General features: G+C 49.9%; 1 pseudogene; it reads left to right on the top strand.

Annotated features, from left to right (window-relative positions):
• Nucleotides 1-6,895: 6,895 nt before the first annotated feature.
• The window catches only part of LOC135877841 (glycine N-acyltransferase-like protein 3), a 57,384-nt pseudogene continuing 52,581 nt past the window's right edge, over nt 6,896-11,698 (top strand).

The raw sequence follows: 11,698 nt of genomic DNA, 5'->3' as shown, positions 1-11,698 counted from the left end.
AGCTCAAGTGATTGGTCCCACTGGTGCCTCAGCGGCGAGGAAATCCTCCATGAGTGTGATGGCAGCAGTTAAGGTCGTAGGCCGATGGTAGAGGACCCATGCCCTCCCTCGCGATGGGAGTATATGGACGAATTGCTCCAGAATAATTTGTTCAACGAGCTCATCCGGGGTTCGCCTTTTGGGTTGTAGCCACCACTGGCAGGCTTCCCTCAACTCTTGGGCTACCATTCCGGGACGGGCCCCCGTAGGGTAGACCAAGCTCCGGAACCGCTGTTGGAAAGTCTCCGGGTTAACGTCCAAGGCATCTAAGATTGCCGCCTTTACCCGGGTGTAGCCCGAGCCGCGTCCATGGACAGGCCCCGATATGCGGTTTGGGCGGTCCCGGTCAGATATGGGGCCAAAATAGTAGCCCATTGGTCTTGGGCCCAGCCTGCGACTAACGCCACCCTTTCAAAAGTTACCAGAAAAGCTTCTGGGTCGTCGTTGGGGCCCATCTTTGTCAACCGGATGGGATGGGCCAGGCTGGGGGGCCCAATGGCACCCGCAGGCTGGGGCTCCGCAGGACGGGGCAGCAAGGTCACCAACTGCTGCAGGCATTGCTGGTGGTGGTCCTGGTTCAGCTCCAAAATCAGCTGTTGCTGTTGGGTCCCGAGCCGCTGGACCAGCTGCTGCTGCTGCTGGAGCTGGGTGGCGGCCTGCTGCTGTTGTTGGCTTTTGGCTAAGAACTTAATAAGCTTGTCCATATCCATAGTCGCTCGGGCACACTCCACCGCAGATCCCTTCTCACAAGGATCGGGGGATCACTGCCCACATTCTCCACTACGTGTAGGCTGTTCGGCTGGGGCTCGTCCCCCTCTGGGGCGGCGGGCAGCCAGACTGCCTCGCTACTTCGGTCAGGTGTGTCAGAGAATTAGCTTGGCTGTGCGGCAAACAGTCAGCAGCTCTGGCCCCCTGGCGGGGGCTGAGCAAACAGTTCAATAGTAGCAAGCCCCGGCCCTAGATCAGGGCGGGCAACAAACAGTCAGTAGCTCAGGCCCTCAGGCAGGGACTGAGCAAACAGTCAGAAGCGGCAGAAGACCCGCTGCTGTGTCAGTGGGGATCCTGGCCGCAACACACTGACATGGGCTCTGGCAGTGTTGCATCCTGACTAGAGTCGGCTGCCCCCAGGCTACTTCCTAACTCCCCCTCTAGAGGTACCTGAGTCCAGACGGCGTCCTCCAAGGGGTCACACACCATGAGCTCCTCGGGGTAACGGGCGAGCGGTAGGTCTGGCAGTTCCTTGGGGTAATGGGCGAGCGGTAGGCCTGGCAGTTCCTCAGGGTAACGGGCGAGCGGTAGGCCTGGCAGCGTCTCTGGGCTCGGGCTACCATCAGGCGTTGGCTGGTCTGGCCAGTCCTCGGGTCGGCTGCCGATCGCCGTGGTCTCCCCACTGGGAGCTACGCCACAAGCGTCTGGTCGCTCCGGTGGCTGAGTTCCAAGTGAGCTCTGGGGTCGGGCTTTTATACTTCCTGTCCTGCGCCTTGACCTCTGAGGGGCGGGCGCAGGATTTGCTGGCTCCACCCACTTTGGTGTCCAGAGAGGCTCGTCCCCCTCCGGGGCGGCGGGGAGCCAGACCGCCTCACTACACAGGACTCCCAAAATAAGACTCAGGCAGACCATGGGGAATGTAAGAGACACATTTGTGCCCTTAAAGCGAAGTTGGGAGGCAAAAGAGAATAGTGGCTGTGATAAAAGGGGCTCATAGTCTGGGGGGAGATAGGGCAGAGGGGGACCCTGATTTGTATCTTCTTTGTTATAACTATGAAAGGGGCGATTAATTATTTTCCCCTGGGCCTTTTTGGGCAGTACCCATATGGCCCTTTCCTCCAGACACTAGAAGGGCTGTGAAAGCCCCTGCCCATAACCCCAGTAGTAAGGAAAACCACAGTCAGGAAAATTGGTCCCCAGGAGTGTAACCAAGGATGAAAGGAATGGGTAAAGAGCAGGCCCTTCTCCATGATCAGGTTAGGGCCACAGGGAAAATCGGTAGGTCTGCCAAACCGAAGTACAGCCTTGGGATAGCTGATAACCCCGGTCTCACTCTGGCAGATGTGGTGGCCTTGGCCAGAAAATGTATGACCCCCAAGGACTTTGCAGGGCTCCCTTTATGCTATCCAAGTAGGGATCCTAAAAAGTAATGCTTTGAAAGAATTGAAAGTGCTGATTGACTTCACTAACAGGTTTCTATGGAAGATGCCCCCTGGCAGACCCTGAGAACTGGTGGAGATTTTGGCTCACAGCTCTTAAGGCATCTGAAGAACTGAAGTGGCCCAAATAGCCCCTGGAAGTTCTAGTAATTGCAAAAAAACACTAGATGGCATGAGCTAACAAAATAAAGAAATGGGTTGCATACCCAAACTTCCTGTGAAAGTTGACGGGGCACGAAGGAAAGACCCCGAGTCTGACTGTGCCACCCATTGTCTCCCTCTAGGGAGGCCAGGTACCTCTCGTTTCTCCAATAGTGGCACATTTGGACACCAATGGGTGGGGGAGGTTCAGGGTTTATGTAAAATTTAAAGAAGGGGTGTTAAAATAAATTTTATTGGTAGAGTCAGGTGCACCTTATGTCCCACCCCAGAAGCAGTACAGGTATTCAAAAAAGGCAAAAGTCAGCCTCTCCCCTCCAAAAAAACCCCAAACAAACCGCATCATAAAGGGCTCTTAAGCCAGCCAAGGGGTCCTAGTAAAATAATCAAACCCCAAACAATCCAAAATTAATAAATTTGCTAAACACCAAATGGGTGCTTGAAGCACAGTTAAAAGCCACAAAGCCCCCAGCTTGGTAAAAATCTACTTGTACTCAAATGAGTCTAAGTGCTGTTGTTTAAATGTATATTAGTACTTCCCACTATATAGGAAAGGGAAAAGTTTTTTTGTGCTTTGTATTTCAAATTATTAATAGTCCAAATATTAAAAATAATGCACGCCTGTGTGCTGTTTCACTGGCATTCAGATCACAGGCCTATTCCTCTGGTAATATAAGTCAGGAACACATAATATCTGCAGCACGGGGAAACAATTCATGAATAACTGTAAAATGTAAAATAAACAATGCAAACAAAAAATGTCAATTGCAAAAACCCAGGAAGCAGGAAACAATGCTGCCAGTGTTTTCTCAGTGTGTTTCACCGTCACTGGGACAAAATGAATGCCGCCACCTCCCTCACTGCTCCAGACTTTCCAAGAGAGGATTCTATGTTGTTAATAAAAAATACTAGAGCTGTCAAGCGATTAAAAAAATTAATTGGGATTAGTCGCATGATTAAGAAATTAATCATGATTTCGTGTGATCAATCGCACTGTTAAACGATAATAGGATATAATTTATTTAAATATTTTTGGATGTTTTCTACATTTTCAAATATATTGATTTCAATTACAACACAGAATACAAAGTGTACAGTGCTCACTTTATATTTTTGATTATAATATTTGCACTGTAAAAAACAAGAAATAGTATATTTCAATTCACCTAATACAAGTACTGTAGTGCAATCTCTTTATCATGAAAGTTGAACTTACAAATGTAGAATCATGTACAAAAAATAACTGCACTCAAAAGTAAAACAATGTAAAACTTTAGAGCGGGGTGGGCAAACTTTTTGGGACAAGGGCCACATCTGGCTGGGGAAATTGTACGCAGGGCCAGGGCAGGGGGTTGGGGTGCGGGAGGGAGTGCGGGGTGTGGGAGGGGGTGCAGGAAGGGGCTCAGGGCAAGGGATTGGGACAGAGGAGGGGTGTGGAGTGTATGAGGGGGTTCAGGGAAGGGGGTTGGGGTGCAGGAGGAGTGTGGGGTGTACAAGGGGGCTCAGGGCAGGGGTGGAGGAGGGGTGCCGACTGTGGAAGGGGGCTCAGGGTAGGGGATTGGGGTGCAGGAGGGGTGCGGAGTGTACGAGGGGGCTTAGGGCAGGGAGTTGGGGGGCAGGAGGGGTGCTGGGTGCGGCAGGGGGTTCAGGGCAGGGGGTTGGGGTGCACAAGGGTGCAGCAAGGAGCTCAGGGCAGGGGCTTGGGGTGCAGGAGGCATGCGGGGTGTACAAGGGGGCTCAGGGCAGGGAGTTGGGGTGCAAGGTGCAGGCAGGGGGCTTCGGGCAGGGAGTTGGGGGGCGGGGTGCAGGAGGGGTTCAGGCTCTGGCCCAGCCCCGCTTACCTCAAGCAGCTCCAGGGTGACAGCGGTGCGCACCGGGGCCAGGGCAGGCTCCCTGCACGCCTGCCCTGTCTCCAGCCCCACGCCACTCCTGGAAGCGCTGCGGTCCCTGGGGGGGGGGCGAGGGCTCCGCGTGTGCTGCCCTTGCTGCGCCTCCAGGTACCTCCCCTGAAGCTCCCATTGGCAGCGGTTCCCCGTAAATCTGCAGCGAAAATGTTCTTAAAATGAAGAACATGTGCTGGGTCATCACCCGAGACTGCTATAACATGAAATATATGGCAGAATGTGGGTAAAATGGAACAGGAGACATACAATTCTCCCCCAAGGAGTTCAGTCACAAATTTAATTAACGCATTATTTTTTTAACGAGCGACATCAGTATGGAAGCATGTCCTCTGGAATGGTGGCTGAAGCATGAAAGGGCATACGAATGTTTAGCATATCTGGCACGTAAATACCTTGCAATGCCGGTTACAAAAGTGCCCTGCAGACCCCTGTCCTCACTTTCTAGTGACATTGTAAATAAGAAGTGGGCAGCATTATTTCCCGTAAATGTAAACAAACTTGTTTGTCTTAGTGGTTGGATGAACAAGAAATAGGACTGAGTGGACTTATAGGCTCTAAAGTTTTACACTATTTTGTTTTTGAGTAACCAAAAAATAAAAATAAAAATCTACATTTGTAAGTTGCACTTTCACAATAAAGAGACTTGTACTTGTATGAGGTGAATTGAAAAATACTATTTCTTTTGTTTGTCATTTTTACCATGCAAATATTTATAATAAAAATAGTAATATAAAGTGAGCACTGTACACTTTGTATCTGTGTTGTAATTGAAATCAATATATTTGAAAATGTAGCAAAATATCCAAAAATATTTAATACATTTCAGTTGTTTAACAGTGAGATTAAAACTGCGATTAATCGTGATTTTTTAAAATCACGATTAATTTTTGAGTTAATCGCATGAGTTAACTGTGATTAATCGACAGCCCTACTAAATATATATTTTAAAAAAGCAAGGCTGCAGGTAGTAACACCAGGAGCGGAGTGGGAAGCTACTTTGCCCTGCACTTCAAAAGCCCCAAGTCCCCAAAAAATCTACAACAAAAAAAATATTTAAAAATAATGAGAGTCATTATTCTATAAATCCATTTGCAAATAAATTTATACTTATGTATGCAGGTAATAATTGTGCATATTTAAAAAATATTAGTGCCTGGTGCTTATAATTAAGCCTGTGCTAGTGTCCCATTATTGGGGGAAGGGGGTATATTGGGGCCCCTGGATGTTGCTATTTAATAAACAACCAACAAACCTCCCAGAGCCTAGTTCGATCCCTGGGAAATCTTGGATTTTTAGTTTTAAAAGGTACAATGAGGCTACTCTCTCAGTATTTTGTCATTGTCACTTCCACTGCTTACCAGCGGGAACTTGGCCTGTATTTGTCCTTGCAGGTGAGGAGCCCTGAAGATAATTTGAGGGTGCGGGAAATGTCCCCTTTGCCCTCTTGGTAGCGCCAAGCCTGCCCCTATCTAAATTGTACCATCCAAATCCCCCCGCCCCCCAACACACCATACAAGATCCAAGAGTCCTACACATGCCTACCCCAGCATGTGGTGCACCTTGTGCAGTGCACCGAATGCCCCAATGGCCACTGTGTGGCTGAAACCAGACAATCATGACTCTCTCAAATGAACTCCCCCAGGAATGTGATACAAGACCCTCTCACAAAGTGATCGCTCCATATCTGACCTCTCAATCCTCATCCTCAAAGGAAACCTGCACGATGCCTTCCCAAGGCAGGCCTGGGAGCTTAGAGTCATAACGCTGCTAGACACTGAGATTCATGGACTGAACAGAGATGCTGGATTTATGGCTCATTACAACAGTCTGGAACCTACCAATCCTCCTGTGTCCTGCAGACTAGTTAAATGCCAACTTCACTGTGACCAGTCTCTTGCAATGTGCTCACTCCACCCTGTATGTATCTGGGATGCTCTGGGGACCTTTCCCAGACCGGAAGAGCTCCGTGGACCTTGCAAGCTTGTCTCCCCAACAGAAGTTGTTCAATCAAAGATACTAGCTCACTCACCTTGTATACCCTTGATTTATCCATCTCAGTGCAAAGGTCCCAGTTCTCCTCCTCCAGGGAGGAGGGACACCCCACCCTAAAACAGTCACATTGGAGATATACAAGCTAGACAAAGGGTGTGTGGGGAAACTGAGGCACAAGGAGACCAGGGACATGCCCACGGTCACATGGTGGGTTAGAAGCAGAGCTGGGAATAGAATGTTCTTCTGTGTTCAGGGCATGAGTTCCCTAGCTGCCTGTGCTAGAGTCAAACTGGTGTTTATTCTTTGCTGGCTCAGGCTGTCTGCAGGATGTTGGGAGTCCACAAATACTTTTACCACAGAGGGATGTTCTAGGGAACTCTGCTTGGAAGCAGCTTGATATCAGCCTGTGTGACGAGAGAATGCTTCAGTAGCTGAAACAGGAATGGAGGGCTCCTGCCCTGTTCCCTACAGTGCCCCCTGCAGGGAGAGGCTGGGACTGGAGTAACCGGGAACTCCCCACACAGCCAGTGCCCTCGTCCCACTCCCTGCAGCGCCCCAGGCTGAGAGAGGCCAGGACTGGCATATCCTGGTGTGCATTGCTGTGTTAGTCCCACACCGCTTATCCTGATGCTCTCACCCCTCCCTGCCCACAGAATGAGCTTGATCGTGCCTTCTGACTACAGGGATGCGGTTGTCCCAGCTCCGGGTCAGGCACAGACTCTGTTAATAGTTCATTCACTCAGGGATAAGAAGCTGGAGCTGCCTGCAAGGGAGAGACCCAGTGGGGACAGGACCAGCTGCTACCAGGCAGGGACCTCACTGCCCCAAGGGCACCCTGTCCCTCCAACTTCTCTGGGGATGCCCATTATCCCAGCACAGAGACTGCCCAGGTATGTGGGAACTACTGGGACCACCTTCACCCTGTACATGCCAGCCCTGGCATGGCTGGGGCCACAAACAGGGATTGTTATTGTAGGGTCTTTAGTGATCACAGAGGCTGCACCCCAACTGGTTAGTTATTGTAGGGTCTCTAGTGATCACAGGGGCTGCACCCAGACTAGTTTGTTATCGTAGGGTCTTGACTCTCACAAACACAGTTTAGCAAATTGTGGGGGGAAATGTTGTGAAGATTTGTTGCCCCTTACAAGAGAAATTAGACTTAGTTGAGATCCTGCCACTCCTTGGGCTCTGGGAACCCTGATATTCTATGATTTTATGATTCTATTGTAGTGTCTATGGTGAGTAAGGGAGAAGCACCCAGACTAGTATGTTATTGTAGGGTCTTGACTCTCACAAACACAGCTTCGCAAATTGTGGGGAAAATGTTGTGAAGGTTTGTTGCCCCTTACAAGAGAAATTAGACTCAGTTGAGGTACTGACCTGCCACTCCTTGAGGTCTGGGAACATCCAAGTGCCACTTGTGCAAATTCTCATCAAAAGTGATTTTTAGACTGAAAAGCTGAAACATTAACTGCAAGGAAGTGCTGATACTTAGGGGGAGAGGAAAATCCACAGGAAATGCTGCACTGAGAATATAACCATTGGTGCCATAGCATGAACAACACCTATACACATTGGGTTTGTTATTGTAGGGTCTCTGGTGGGCACAGGTATTGTAACCTGACTGGTTTGTGTACCCACAGCATTTGTTATTTTGGCAGGGCTGGAAGGTTGCAGACACCCCTCATGTCTCCAGGGAAGTGGGGTGGGGGGAAGGTCACAGGGAACTGGTGGGTCTCTCCCCCACAGGGCATCCCCTGTGCCATCCCTGCTGGAATCGGCAAAGGGCCCATCACCACCAGAGATGCTGATTCTGAGCTGCTCTGCCAAGCTGTGGCTGCTGGAGGGGACACTACGGAGGTGCTTGCTTGATACATTGCCAGTGACAAGGACCCATCTTTTTTTCCCATGTGCCTCTTGTTATATCCTTGGGGGCAACAGTTTTAGCAAGAAATCACGGGAGACACAGAGAGCTGTAAACTTTGGAGCAGCCATTTATTGCTACACACAGAGCTAACCAACAGCCAGCCAAAACTGGCTGGGCTATCCCCTAATAATCTAACTCAGTTGCCATAGCAACACAAGATTCTATTACCATGACAACCAAATACACAACATATTCCTCCCCCCTTAATAAGAATGTCCCCTAAATAAAACAAACACTAAACTAGAGAAGGAGGGTAGACTGCCTCCATTCCCGGCTAAGCCCTGGGGATTATTTTGCCCCGTAACCATGGGTTCGCCCTAGCTAAAGATCCAGCCGACGAGGAGGCCTTCTCTTCTGTCTCTAGGTGGATTATGGCGGACTTCTGGTGTTGTTGCACCTGAAAGTGTCTTGGGTGCGGGCCTGACAATGGGCTCAGGGTTCGTAGGGCGAATGGGTGAGGATGGGGTATCAGCTCATGCTGGGCAGCGGGGTATCTCTGCCGCTGGCAGTAATGGAGGGGAAAAGTCAGGAACAGGTGACTCTTGATTTGGTGTCTCGCCGGAGGTGGTGAAGTCAGGCAACTCAACTGAAGATGTGTCCTGAGGACTGGTATGGCCTGGCAGCAGCTGATCTACATGTCGCCATCAAGTGAGATCCTCTGCAGTCTGGACTGTGTAGGAAACAGGTCCCGTTTGAGCGATGACAGTGGCAGGTACCCATTTAGCTCCAGAAGTATAATTCAGAGCCAAAACTGGCTGTCCCGGGCTAAAGGTTCGGTCTTTTGCTCTGGGTGCACGTCTGATGACTTGATCTTGCTGCTGACGTTGCACAATTTGTTGGGGTTCAGAAGGTTTCAGCAGATCAAAGCAAGTGCGCAGCTGTCGTCCCATCCTTAGAAAGGCCGGGGATGCCTTGGTCGTAGCATGAGGTGTGTTTCTGTAGGATAATAAGAAGGTGTTGTGACGATGCGGTTCTGGCGGGACCCAACTGAGAGTGCCAGTTCAGGACAAATTGCTAAAAACAGGGCAGTCACAGCCCAAGGCTGGGGTTTTTCCGCCTCTAAGGCAAACCAAACCAGCCAGACTAAGGGGACTTCGGTCTCACCCCACTGGCTAATCACAAGTCACACAAGCAATTCCCTTAGACACTCCAGTTTCCCAGTATCACCACCAGTGCCACTCGTTATGGGGACAAATGGTTATGGAAACCAATACCCCAATAAAAGAAAAAAGGTTCTCCTGATCCCATAGGACCAAGTCCCAGATCCAGGTCAATATACAAATCAGATCTTACCTACAAATCACGCTGTTGCCAATCCTTTAGAATCTAAAATCTAAAGGTTTATTCATAAAAGGAAAAAGATATAGATGAGAGTTAGAATTGGTTAAATTGAATCAATTACATACAGTAATGGCAAAGTTCTTGGTTCAGGCTTGCAGCAGAGATAGAATAAACTAGGGTTACCATTCATCCGGATTCCCCCGGACATGTCGGGCTTTTTGAGCTAAAAATAGCGTCCGGGGGGAATTTGTAAATGTCCGGACTTCCCCCCCATGCAGAGCGTGTGCGGCTAACGGGGCAGCCGTCCGGATGGTGCCACTTACATGGGGCTCCAACAGCCAGAGAGAGCCCCTCCTCCGCTTCCCCTGCAGCAGAGATCACTCCCTCCCTCCCTGCATTCGCAGATCGCCTCCGGCAGTCTGGAGCTCCTCCCCTGCTCCTCCTCCCCTGCTGCCCAGCGTGCAGGGACGAGCGGCAGGGTAAGGGGGCCAGGGGGTCGGAGAAGGGGCAGGGAGGTTCTGGAGGGGGCAGTCAAGAGATGGGGGGGGTCGGGAGCTCAGGGGGGGCTTTCTGGGGGGAGTGTGGATAAGGTTTTGGGCAGTCAGGGTACAGGTAGGGGGTAGGGTCCTGGGGGGCAGTTAGGGTGGGGGGTCTTAGGAGGGGGCAGTTAGGGGACAAGGAACAGGGAGGCTTAGGTAGGGGGTGGGGTTCTGGAGGGCAGTTAGGGGCAGGGGTCCCAGGAGGGGGCAGTCAGGGGACAAGGAGTGGGGGGAGGGTTGGGGGTTCTGAGGGGGGCAGGAAGTGGGAGGGAGTGGAAGGGGCAGGGGCGGGGCTAGGGCAGGATGAGGGCGGGGCTCCTCCCATCCTCTTTTTTGCTTGCTGAAATATGGTAACCCTAGAATAAACTGCAGGTTCAAATCAAGTCTCTGGAATACATCCCCAGCTGGGATGGGTTCTCAGTCCTTTGTTCAGAGCTTCTGTTTGTAGCAAAGTCCCTCCAGAGGTAAGAAGCAGTATTGAAGACCAAATGGAGATGAGGCATGAGCCTTATATAGTCTTTTCCAGGTGTAAGAACACCTCTTTGTTTTTACTGTGGAAAATTACAGCAAAATGGAGTCTGGAGTCACATGGTTCAGTTCCTGCATACTTTGCTGAGTCTCAAGGCATATTTGCTTTCTCTCAATGGGTCCATTGTATAGTTGATGGTCCTTAATGGGCCATCAAGCAGGCTAGGCAGAGCTAACACCAGCTTGTCTGGGATGTCACCCAGAAGCATAGCATAAGTTTGAAATACAGACAGTATAGAGCCAATATTCATAACTTCAACTACAAAATTGATACACACATATAGACAGCATAATCATAACCAGTAAACCATAACCTTGTCTTAGACACCCCATTTGACCCCCTTTATACAAGATTTGGGTGCCACTACCGGACCTTGGTTGCAACAATGATCTATATGGTCCCAGATTATATCAATAACATCACAGGTGTCCAGACGCTTTTGAATGGATAATTGTCCCCTTGCTGATTTCAAAGCTTGTTTCATTGTCTGCACAAATCTTTCAGCTAATCCATTGGTGGATGGATGATATTGGGCTGAAGTGATGTGGTGTATCCCATTTGCCTTCATAAACTTTTGAAACTCCTGAGAGATGAACTGCGGTCCGTTGTCACTCACAAGTTGTTCTAAAGAGTCCTTGTAGTTTTTGGATAGTACTCTCTGCAGTAGTGGACTGCATTATAGAGACTTCTGGCCATTTAGAATGGGCATCTACCACCACCAAGAACATGCTTCCTTCAAGGGGGCCAGCGAAGTCAACGTGAATACGTTGCCATGGGTTTTCAGGCCAGTCCCATGGATGTAGGGGTGCCCACTGGGGTGCATTCCTCACACCCTGACATGACATACAAGCTCTTGCCTTCTCTTCAATAGCACTGTCCAATCCAGGCCACCAAAAATAGCTTCGTGCAATTTCCTTCATGCGCACTATTCCACAGTGACCAGAATGGAGCTGTTCTAACATCTGTGATCTCAGTGGTGGTGGGATAATGTCATATCTCCCCCACAACAAACAACCAGATTGGATTGATAATGCCGTCCTCCTGGACATGTAGGTAACAAGATCGGGTGAGGCCAGAGAGGTTCGTCAAGATGTTCCATGCATCACCAGGTCCATAACCTGGGACAATACTGGGTCAACTCGAGTTGCCTTCTTTACCTGAATAGCGGTGATGGGTGTATT

Source organism: Emys orbicularis, chromosome 4, assembly GCF_028017835.1.
Source record: "Emys orbicularis isolate rEmyOrb1 chromosome 4, rEmyOrb1.hap1, whole genome shotgun sequence".
Taxonomy (NCBI): Eukaryota; Metazoa; Chordata; order Testudines; family Emydidae; genus Emys; species Emys orbicularis.
Note: the sequence above shows the minus strand (reverse complement) of the source record. Positions and strands in the feature narration are given on the sequence as shown.